The sequence below is a fragment of the Alosa pseudoharengus genome, unplaced genomic scaffold (assembly GCF_046254945.1).
Source record: "Alosa pseudoharengus isolate Yale_2024_CS ecotype anadromous, Long Island Sound unplaced genomic scaffold, YU_APseudo_1.1 YU_APseudo_1.1_scf_2, whole genome shotgun sequence".
In the NCBI taxonomy this organism is placed as follows: Eukaryota; Metazoa; Chordata; class Actinopteri; order Clupeiformes; family Clupeidae; genus Alosa; species Alosa pseudoharengus.
Genome location: NW_027468663.1, coordinates 8,504,534 through 8,516,323, shown reverse-complemented (window position 1 = coordinate 8,516,323; position 11,790 = coordinate 8,504,534). Strand labels below are relative to the sequence as shown.

Here is an 11,790-nt window from a genome sequence, read left to right as displayed (position 1 = left end):
GATACGTATCGGTTAATCTTTACACCCCTAATGTTTACGTTACTTGGCAGACAGAATTGGCAATACATTTTCATGACAATTAATAGTAAAAAAGTAACAACAATAAACATATACAAACTATGACTCTGTAAAAGATAATTAATTCGGTGCAAGCGATTAATTAAATGAAATTAAAGTTTGTTTCTATACACTAGTTACCTAAATTAATCACATCTCTCATGATTTACAAAGTCAGTGTACTCACATTGCTGGCAGACAAAAGGATGGCAGCACAGTCGTCACTGCTACCGGCCATCTCTGTCTCCGATCCCCAGTAACGGAATGATGATCTCCCTTGGTCTACCCACTCCCAGGAGTCCTTGAAGAGGCCAATCAAAATACTTTCTCCTTCATCGATGTCCCAGGCAAGCTCCTCATCCTCTTGACTCTCAATGCTTGCCAGATCTGTGTATAATTCTCTGCAGTAGCTTTGAGCTTCAATCCATGTCTTACCCAGCTTGACCATCACATACTTGGGAGAACTTTTCTCTGTGTGAAAGGTAAACATCACAAATCTGTTCAGGCCATGCATACACATGCCTACTGCTTCACTATGAGATCTGGAGGCTTGAGTATATATGTGTATGTATTTGTGATATATGGTCTGTGTATCAAGCATGCATGTGTGCTTACCAGCATAGCACAAGAACCACTTTTGAGCTGTACAGGGTAATCATACCATCCTAATATGCTGCAAATCCCGCCACAGCGACCATCACCGGTGGGCTCTCCATGTAGCCAATGTATGTACTGAAGAGTGGTGTTCCCAGACCAGAGCCATTGCTCTTGAGCTCTTCCCTTCAAGCCAATCCACACATCACCATGGTTCCTGGACTTTACAACCTGATTAAGTCTGCTTATCTCCTCCATGTTCTCTGGGATGGCCAGATCGGAGTACATCTCTCTGCAGTATTTCCTAGCATCCTCCCAGCTCTTTGGCTCACTCACAAAGTGGAATGAGTAGGAGGGAGAGGGCAGGCAACAAACAGCTGCCAGCAAGCTAAGAACTGAAACACACATACACACGTCAGTTCAATATACAGACTAGAAACAAGAAATCTGTATTAAATAAAAGCAAACATCAACAAGTTGTAACAACTTAAAATATAGTGAATATAATCAATGATCAATCAAATCAGATATATAGTAAAAGTACAATTTGTAAAACTAAAAGCAAACTTCAGCAAATAACAACAGTAAATAAAGCAAAAATAATCAAATGGGTAAGGCCAAACATCAGCAGTATAAGTAAAAGTAATAAGTGTAGCTGCTACACGAATACTGACCTGGGTGGATGGATAGGGGAAGCCTGCTCCAGGCGCGCCTGCAGGTGTACGTCCGTACGCACTGTGCGTACCATCAGGCTACTCAGGGGCGTTTCTAGACTTTAAGGACAACCTGGGCTTAGCCCGGCTGGACCGGATGTAAATGTAAAGATTAGCTGAGGATTTTTTTTATATATATACCATACATAAAAGGTGTTATTATAGTAGACAACAGACTACATTAGACTGCCCAAATGATTTATTATTGAATTACTAGGTACATACACGTTTAAGTGTGAGGTTGCATGTAATGTATCATTAAGCAAATGTTCTGCACCTCCTTCTGTTGATCTCCCTTCTCTCTCCATCACCTGACTGCTCTTTTGTTGTTTGATCTATGCCAGAGATCTACCAAAAAGACAGTAAATTGTTTGATGTTGAAGTTCTGTCTCAGTCTGTTTCTCTGTCTGTTCTTATCACTTACTCTCTTCTTTCATCACTTACTGCTGTCCTTCTCATCATTTGCTATTTTTGCTTCTCATCACTTACACTTCTCTCTTCTCCTCCTCATCACTTGCTGTTGTCCTTCATCACTTACACTTCTCTCTTCTCCTTCTCTGAATAATGGTTACCAATGTCCATGCCTGATCCTGACATAGGCCTATCTGCTCCTGCTGCTGGCTCCTCCTCTGTTTGTAGCCCATCGTTGCTGCTACCCTCTACAAAATCATGGAATCAGATCAGTGTGTGGCAAACCAACAAAAACATACTACATTGCCGGATACAAAGAACTTTTGAGATTGCAATTTTTAGCTCTAATTACAAATGCTTTGCTTATGCATAGGGCATTTGCATACATTTCAGTGGACATTTAAAAACATTCCCATGAAACATGTTTATCCCCATGAAACTTGGGTTTTTTAATGCTGTTTTATGTTTATGTCATCAGCTTTGTAATCACTTTGATGGTTAAATGGCTCATTACAGGGTGAATGAAAGCTGTCTCAGCCCCCTCTAGATATTTAATGGTTTATAGTTTGTCACTGTTAAAACATCTCCCTTACGAAGGCCAACTGTGACCGAGGTGAAGTTAGTTTGATATTTGATATTCGACAGATATTCAAAAAAAAAAATTATGCGGCCGGTTTCACCCCATGTTTGCAGACAATGTACAAACAGATGACCTGTCTACTTGCTCCCAACCGACCTTAGGGACCGTCTAAAAAGTACCTTCTGAATTACCTTCATAGTCTTTTTTGTCAATAGCTTTGACATCATGTGACCTAGTGACTCCAAACCAATTCAAAATAGTTATCCTATATGGGACTCATCAGACACACCTCTTTTTATAGTCACTATATGCACACAGTATTTTATATGAATATTTTAAAGAAAATACCTTATTTCCCATAAGAAATGTTCTCCTTTTTTCAATACCTCCCAAGCCATGTGACCTAGTGACTCCAAACCAATGCAGAATATTTATCCATATGGGACTCATCAGACACACCTCTTTTTATAGTCACTGTATGCACACTGTATTTTATATGAATATTTTGTAAAAAAAATACATTATATCCTATATGAATGGTCCTCTTTTTTCAATACCTCCCAAGTCATGTGACCTAGTGACTCCAAACCAATGCAGAATAGTTATCCTATATGGGACTCATCGGGCACACCTCTTTTTATGGTCACTGTATGCACACTGTATTTTACATTAATATTTTAAAGAAAATACATTATTTCATATCAGAAACAGTCTCCTTTTTTTCAATACCTCCCAAGCCATGCGCCCTAGTGACTCCAAACCAATGCAGAATATTTATCCTATATGGGACTCATCAGACACACCTCTTTTTATAGTCACTGTATGCACACTGTATTTTATATGAATATTTGAAAGAAAAGACCTTATTTCCCATAAGAAATGGTCTCCTTTTTTCAATACCTCCCAAGCCATGTGACCTAGTGACTCCAAACCAATGCAGAATATTTATCCTATATGGGACTCATCAGACACACCTCTTTTTATAGTCACTGTATGCACACTGTATTTTATATGAATATTTTGTAAAAAAAAAAAAACATTATATTCTATATGAATGGTCCTCTTTTTTCAATACCTCCCAAGTCATGTGACCTAGTGACTCCAAACCAATGCAGAATAGTTATCCTATATGGGACTCATCGGGCACACCTCTTTTTATGATCACTGTATGCAAACTGTATTTTATATGAATATTTTAAAGATAATACATTATTTACCATAAGAAACGGTCTCCTTTTTTTCAATACCTCCCAAGCCATGCGAACTAGTGACTCCAAACCAATGCAGAATAGTTATCCTTTATGGGACTCATCGGGCACACCTCTTTTTATGGTCACTGTATTTTTATATGAATATTTTGTAAAAAAATACATTATTTCCTATATTAATGGTCCTCTTTTTTCAATACCTCCCAAGTCATGTGACCTAGTGACTCCAAACCAATGCAGAATAGTTATCCTATGTGGGACTAATAAGACACACCTCTTCTTATAGTCACTGTATGCACACTGTATTTTATATGAATATTTTTATTGCGTTGCGTTTTTATTGATATGCGTTTCGAAATATCATACCGGTAAAACATCTGTAGGTAGCGAAGTAGAAAACAATGGTGGGCAGATTGGCCTACACACTTCTGCCATCTAGTTTCTGCCCACCAGCTTTTTCTACTTTGTCACCTACAGAGTTTGACAGGTACGATCTTTCAAAACGCCATGTTATTTCCCATAGACATTTGACGACCGAAGGTTGGATGGATACGGACGTTAGGAGGCGGGACTTATTCTGGAGAGGTCTATTGGAGGCCTATCCATACCAGAGGGACCAGATGGACATCTAGGCCTAAGTACACTATACAAGTTATGTTACATCGGAGCTATTATTTCTGATAGGCCTATATTGAGCAAATTACGTTTGATTTTAGTTCACATCGCCTGCCTGTATATGTGAACCAGACATGAACGGTGATGTGTTTCTTTTTAATAAACTTCTCAATGCTTCGGTTTACATGTAGAGACCCTCATTATGCTACTGTGTAAGTGTGGTGCTATTTTGAGCCTTGTTAGTGGTATAGAAATAGCGATTTCTTTTTACTGTACGTGTGCCCCGAAGGCTATCGTTAAACGCTAATTAGCGGTTTGCAATAAAACTGGTCACATTCGACTAGCATGAAAATAAATCCCAGCGAACGATCGAACTCGGTACACATGTGTTATTAACCCCTAGGTTCATTTTGCACCGGAATTGTCCTTTAACCTGTTTGTCAAAGGTAAGATCTCTGTCCATGATCACACCCAGGTTCTTTAATAATTAATGAGTGTTAAATGTTGAACTAATGTTACCACGTTTAAACATTGTTTACTTTTTCACTCACAGAGCCACAACTCTTAAAGAAGGCTGCCTGCAATATGATTGAGTGATACCTTAGGCACTCAGTGTCACAAAGGAGAACAAGGACATTATGCCGTCCTCACTCCAAGGCCAAGGTTCTGATGTTTTATTGTTCCAACAAACACAGAAACACCGTAGAACAAAACAAGACAGAATAAATACAAGACACACAAACTGTCAATCAAGCATTCTAATACACTGATAAACTTAGACATTAATAAAATCATCATCAAATAGAAAACACGTAACATACCACTTTTGCCTGCTTGTGGACCAAGAGAAGATTGTACAACTTGTAGTTCTTTAGTAGGTAGACTAAAGAGAAGATAATATCACTTGTAACTCCTCGGTGAGGTACAGTAGCATTACTTGGAAAATGCTTCAACTCACGCAGACAACCACATTCATCCAAACAATTGACAGGGTGTGATACAGGCTATGACGTGCATGATGGGACTAAAAATACCAAAACCTTTAGAATTAGTACATTCTGTTAAACATGATATTTTAGTACAAATTGCAAAATATTAAAATACATAAATTAAATTAGTCAAGGTTTAATGCCAGAATAATTTCGCAAATCAGCCCATAGCTCCACACAGTGTATAACCCATGAAACCCTTTGTGACTGCAAATGTTGACATGATCATCTCCTGCTCAGAATGTGTAGAAGTCTGCTATGGAGGACTGCACTGGAAGGCACCATCCCAGACAGCAAGTGCTGTGTATTGGCTCTCCATGAATTACAGTTTGGCCTCATAAGGGGGTGATACCCTGGGATGTGGAGGATACCTTGCAGTGTCACTGACCTGGGAGACAGGAGATGTGAAAGCTTGTTTCCAGAGCTCCATGAAGCCATTCCAAGTGGTCCTACACCCAGCCCCAGGCCTTCTGTACTGAGGGTTCAGACTGCTTGTCAATCAATCATATTTAACTGGTACACTAATAAAACTAGCATTTTTAATGTTTCCTCCTATACCAACTTGGGTGATATTTCAGAACTCACAATTAAGCCATTATCATAAACATATGTTGCTGTCTATGTTTGGGCTTATAAAAGGCAATTCTACAACTTTTACAAAAATCAAAACCTTAGGTAAAGCCATTTTCAGTCATGATAATGGTTTTGACACATTTCCAATGCCCAGTCAAATGGTCACGCATATCTGATTCCAGGCCATTGTGAAGGACAGCTGGATCAGGTCACTAAATAAAACGGCTAAGAAGACACAGCCAAGATGCATTATTTAAAGTCACAGCAGGATGTACAGAAATGATTAAGGACAAAATATGCTGTCCCCAGTAATTCATGCAAAGCTCTTTCGCTGTAGCCTATCCTATCCTAATATGGGCCAGGGGGTTGAATTCATTTGTACAAATTCTTTGGGAAATTCAACACCTTTGAACGTCTGGATGTGCAGCGATGAAGTGAATCAGTACACATTAAATTTTCTGAAAGCATTGAGAAATTCAGCAGGAAAATAATTGAGAAATTCAGAGGACACTGCAAATACAGAGGATGACTAGATTTACTTGAAAAGTAATAATATAGTTTTACATATGATGATGTACTGGTAATGCCCTTCTTTATATTTCTGTTCAATGCAGCAGATCGAAAAGTCTAAGATTACTTGATAACATTTGCTATGCTGTAACTATGCTATTAAATACAGCATTATTAAACACATATGATAGCATGTTTAGAAACGCACAATTTGTAATGGCATATTTGCAAATCTGTACTTATTGTTGCTGTTACATTTTAAATATAGACAGGCGAAATATTAAATTCCTCATGCTATATAGGGGATTTCACAGAACAGCCTTCAAGAGTATTTCACCGGGGTTATCAAGGGTAACATCCCAACCTCTTATCCCCAATACCGGCACAAATATCACAATCCTTGGTGGAAGGGAAACCCATTCATTTATAGGACTGCAGGGCACCTAAAAGTACTAGGCCATTTTAGCGAAAGTGACATTTGCCGTGATCTGTCCGAGTGCCCTTCTAGTTTAAATGAGGAATTTGAGTGTAAAGTTGTCTTTCTATTTCTTACAACATAAACTAGATGTACCGCAGAGCGGTACAAAATATGACCGCCGCCCAGTCCAGCACATTTTTCCCCCCAAAAAAAATCACGCTGAAAGGCCTGTATGATTCTAGCTGTCTCACTAAATTGCATTATCCACACTCAATTCTCACTGATATCTGCTAGACAACAAGTACCAAAACATGATTAGTTCATAGATTTCACATGTAAAATTCATTTTATACAACCCCACCTCCATCTTGCCTGTTCATAATTCTGAGAAATTCTTGAATTGTGTGCATGTGTGCATGTACATGTTTATGTTATGTGTGTGTGTGTGTGTGTGTGTGCGCGTGCTTGTGTGTGTGCCTGCGTATGCAAGCGTACATATGTATACTGTGTGAGTATGTGTCATAAGTATGATTACTGTGAATGTATGTGTGTGTGTGTGTATCTGTTTGTGCACATGTGTGCACATGAAATGGGTTAACATGACCCCTGGAGGCAAACATACGGAAAAAAAAGGTCATCCTAGTCCCTACAGTTCTCAAGATATTCACAGAGAACTGTGTCTGCCCTACCCTCCTTTCGGGGGGTCCAGTCCAACGGGGGGGCTACAGATCAAAACGAAAAATGACGGTTCCATGCTATCCATGTGGGGGTACATGCCCACCAAGTTTTGTGTACCCCGGTCTTTCAGTGTCCCAGGAATCCTTGTTGGTGTACGTCACTAAATGTACACATAAATTATTTTATTGTAAGGCCCCCCATGAACGAAAGTACACAAAACTTGGCATGCATTTGGAGGGTGTCATAATGATCCTACACTTTTAATTTCGTGCAGTTTTGACCTTGTCAGCCAAAGATATTGTGATGAAAACACCTAATTTTTTGCTTTTTAATTTTTAACTAGGTGGCGCTATACATGAAATAAGTGGTAATGGAATGGGTTGACATGCCCCCTTAAGACCAACATACATAAAAAAGGTGGACCTCCTAGGCCCTACGGTTCTCGAGATATTCACAGAAAACTGTCTCCGGCCACCTACAGGCCAGTTGGTGTATAGTAACATAAATTAATTTATTGTGTGGCCCCCCATGAACGGAATTCCACAAAACTTGGCGTGCATACAGATGGTGTCATAATGATCCTACACTTAAAATCTATATGACCGCCGCTTCGCTGCGCGGCGGTCATAATAATACAGAAGTACTGTTCTGGGCATTGGTAGACACATTCATCTGTCTATGTATCTATTTCTTCTGTGTAAGCAGGTTCTTATGGATCCCCAGTTGCTGCCTCCTTCTGAAGCACAGGTGGGTCATAAAATATATTTTACTGTCTATGAAAATAGGTCGCCGCCCGATGTGAGTTTCAAAAAGCATACCTTTTGAACTTGTTGACGGCAGTATTCTTACTTAAAACAACATCCTCGGATGTGTGTTTTATATTTTGTAAAAGTTAAAGAGAAATCACTACTATTCTATCTTTAAAAGTCAGTTTATTTTCAAACATTTTTGTTGGTTCCTGTCAGTGATAGATCATTATCTATGATTAGGGCTGGGACAACGCGTCGACATAATCGATGACATCGACGCAAAAAATACGTCAAGCATAACGTGTGCTGCTAAATATTTTTAATCTTACACCTTCAGTGTTTTCCATACGTTGACTAATCTGTGGCTGGGCACCACGAAATCAAAACCAGCCACCACACGTTGATGTTCTATGTTGTAGGCCTACTGTTTAAATTAAAGATAAGATAAAATAATTTCATTGAGCTGCACTTTTTACTCACACAGCCTTTCGTCGCCCCGCCCGCTCTCTATCGTAACGAGCCCGCTGCTCCTCCTCTGCATGTGCATTTAACAAAATATTCACGATTGTTGTTGCCACATAGAAGCACTGCAGAACACAGTGGGCTAAATTGCTATTAAATCCGCTTAGCATCGTGACCATGCTGCGCAAATTTGATCAAAACTGCTGCATTAAAGTTAAAGTAAACTCTGCTAAGGTCTTATCACAACGTAGTACATTGAGGAGACTACCAAGTTAAGTTACAGTATGCAATCAAGCAGTATCTCAAAGCTAACGTTAGACTACTGTTTGGATGTCAAGTTTAGCATGCTTACTTGCAGCTGCTTGTATTCGTTATTCATGCAGGGCTTATTTTATTGACTCTGAATGTTTGCAAAAGTTTTCCAAGACTCAAAAGTGCTTGTCCAAAGGAGAAGTACTAACCGTTATTTGAACTAACTACTTATGAATTGCATCCACACATCAGCAGCCTTTTAACTGTGGTAATGTTAAAGGAATTATCTGGAGTAAAATGCACTTTAGATCGATTTCCGGATGATTGGCTGTACATACGTTGAGTTGACATCAAAATTATGTCATTCGGATGTGTTTTGAGAAAGTTCGATTGTACCGTTTTCAGTCACAACTCGTAGCCTGGAAGTGAGCGGGGCATTTCAATTGCGCCGCTACAAAACGCTATTTTTATACCTCTTCTACAGTTCCAAACAACATAACACTTACGTGGTAGTGAGTAGAGGGTCCCTAAAGCCAAACCGAAGTATCCCGAGGTCTTTATGTGGTCAAATAGAGAGTCCAGAATGAATTTCATCAAGCCAGTACCTTTCCGGAAATGTTGCCATCTTTGCCGCCACCTTCAGGGGAAAGTCCGTAGGAGTCTTATTGCTGTGTAACACGCTCTGGAAATTCACAATTTCGTCGCCATTTAAAAAAAAAAAAACATAGTCCAGTCCATACAACTTCATTTCAATTTCGAAAGAAATACTGGACTATGTTTTTTTTTTTTTTTTTTAAACGGCGACGAAATTGTGAATTTCCAGAGCGTGTTACAACACACTCAGCAATAAGACTCCTACGGACTCAACGTATGTACCCCCAATCATCCGGAAATCGATCTAAAGTGCATTTTACTCCTTTATAATTCCTTTAATTGCAAGGATTCCCACACGAACGTCTTAAAATGACAGGCACTCAATTAGACACTGCAAACTTTATTGAATGCTACCTCTGACTAAGAATGCATTACTTTGCACTTGTATAGTCTTTTATTTTGTAATCTTAAAAGCAATAAACGTATATTGCAATGTTAAAGAATTCATGTTTTTTCATTCAGATATGTAAATAAACATGTATAAGTTGCTATTAGTGAATTAATGTGGAGATAATCGATAATCGAATCGAAATCGAATCGAACTGAAAAAATTAATCGTTAGATTAATCGATGCATCGAAAAAATAATCGCTAGATTAATCGTTTAAAAAATAATCGTTTATCCCAGCCCTATCTATGATAAATTTATCTACACTGGCAGGTTATTAGAGAGGCTGAAAACCAGACTGGAACAGGCTCTTCAAAGGCAGCCTCTAGACTATTTAGACTATTTATCAATACCCCCTTTAGGAAGCACCATTAATGCTTAATAACTTCCTTTCACCTTCATTATTGTATTTGGGTGAAGGGAGAAGTATAATTCAGATGTTTTCTGTTTTCACAGTGCAGGATTGTATGTTTATGAAGCACTTTTGAAAAAAAATATTGACTGTTACCACATACACTGGGTCCCATTCAGAAGTGGCCACTTCTTTCGCACTTTCTGTGATTCATGCAGCTGTGTGAAATGTATTAAAACTTATCGCCACAAGGTGGCAGTTTAAGTCCACTGTAGCATTTGTAAACAGGGCAGTGGATTCAAAGGCGTTGCAGTGGCAGTGAGATACTGTAAGCAGAACGAAACTGAAGATCACCTCGTTGAAGTCATACAGTAGACTATGCTAAATCTGCGCACTGTTTTTGTTGCAGATGATTTTGAAAAGAGTGGTTTGACCAGATGAAACGGAGGTTGACGAAGATGAAATGGAAGACTCATGCCGTGTCACAGCCTACCTCAGACAATACGTTGTAAGTGGTATGACAAATATTTCCTAAGATCCCCCCCCCCCCCCCGATTTTAAAACCTGGCTGATCAGAGTGATTTGGATTTGATGAGAGATCTGTACTTGAACCACTCGCAGACTGAAAAATATGTGAAAGTATCCCAATCCGTGAATTGGTGAAACACACTGAGCACACAGTGAGGTGAAGCACTCACTAATCCCGGCAGTGAGCTGCCTGCAACAACAGCGGCGCTCGGGGAACAGTGAGGGGTTAGGTGCCTGCTCACTTCAGCCGTGCCTACTGGTCGGGACTCAAACCGGCAACCCTCCGGTTACAAGTCCGAAGCGCTAACCAGGCTAGCATTGTATAACAAACAAACTACTACTAAAAGTATTTTCTGATATTGTCTTTTAATTCTTACAGGTTCTTTAGAGACATTGAAAGACCTGGTGGTCTTCTGGACGGGACACCTTCAAAGAAGCTATGGATGCAACGCTGAAATAAAGCAATTATGGTTTTGGCTTGATCTAGTGTTGTTTTCTGCAAGTTCAATGCAGTATAGTCAACAATTTCAGTGTTTCAGACGGTGACCAGAGTTCCAGTTGTTCAATGAATAAACTATGCAATGAGAAACTGTATGCCGATTGCTATTTTTCCTAGTTGTATATTTAACTACAATGTGTGCACCATATGCAGTAGCCAGAAAAGTTGTGATTTTGTTTCTCAGCTGCCACAAGGCACCTACGTGTATCCCCAACTTGCTCTGAGAAACTGGCTCTGGTAAGAATTGATGTCTAAGTTGCTTTGGATAAAAACGTAAGCCTAATGAATAAAATTATTTATTAAAGTTCACATATCCCAGCATTAGGGAATAATATTTAAGAATGCAATTTTAAATTTATCAGACAGGACAGGGGAGAAGTCTACAATAATGGTGTTCAAAGACTAGAATACAATAGACCTAAGAAACACATTTTAAAGAACAAATATAGGAGGGAAGGAGATGTATTTTCTATTCAGTGGTAGGCTACATGTTCTCCATGCTGATGTAGAGAATGGTCCAGTGATCCAGTGGAGTGATCTTGAAGGCCCTTGATAAGAGAT

General features: G+C 39.2%; 1 long non-coding RNA gene across 1 annotated transcript; it reads left to right on the top strand.

The window, feature by feature from the left end:
• The first annotated feature begins 8,049 nt into the window (after positions 1-8,049).
• Positions 8,050-11,322, top strand: LOC143135017 (uncharacterized). The gene is made up of 3 exons (XR_012988763.1): positions 8,050-8,093; positions 10,612-10,710; positions 11,110-11,322. It is a non-coding gene; the product is annotated as an uncharacterized LOC143135017 (long non-coding RNA).
• Positions 11,323-11,790: the final 468 nt, after the last annotated feature.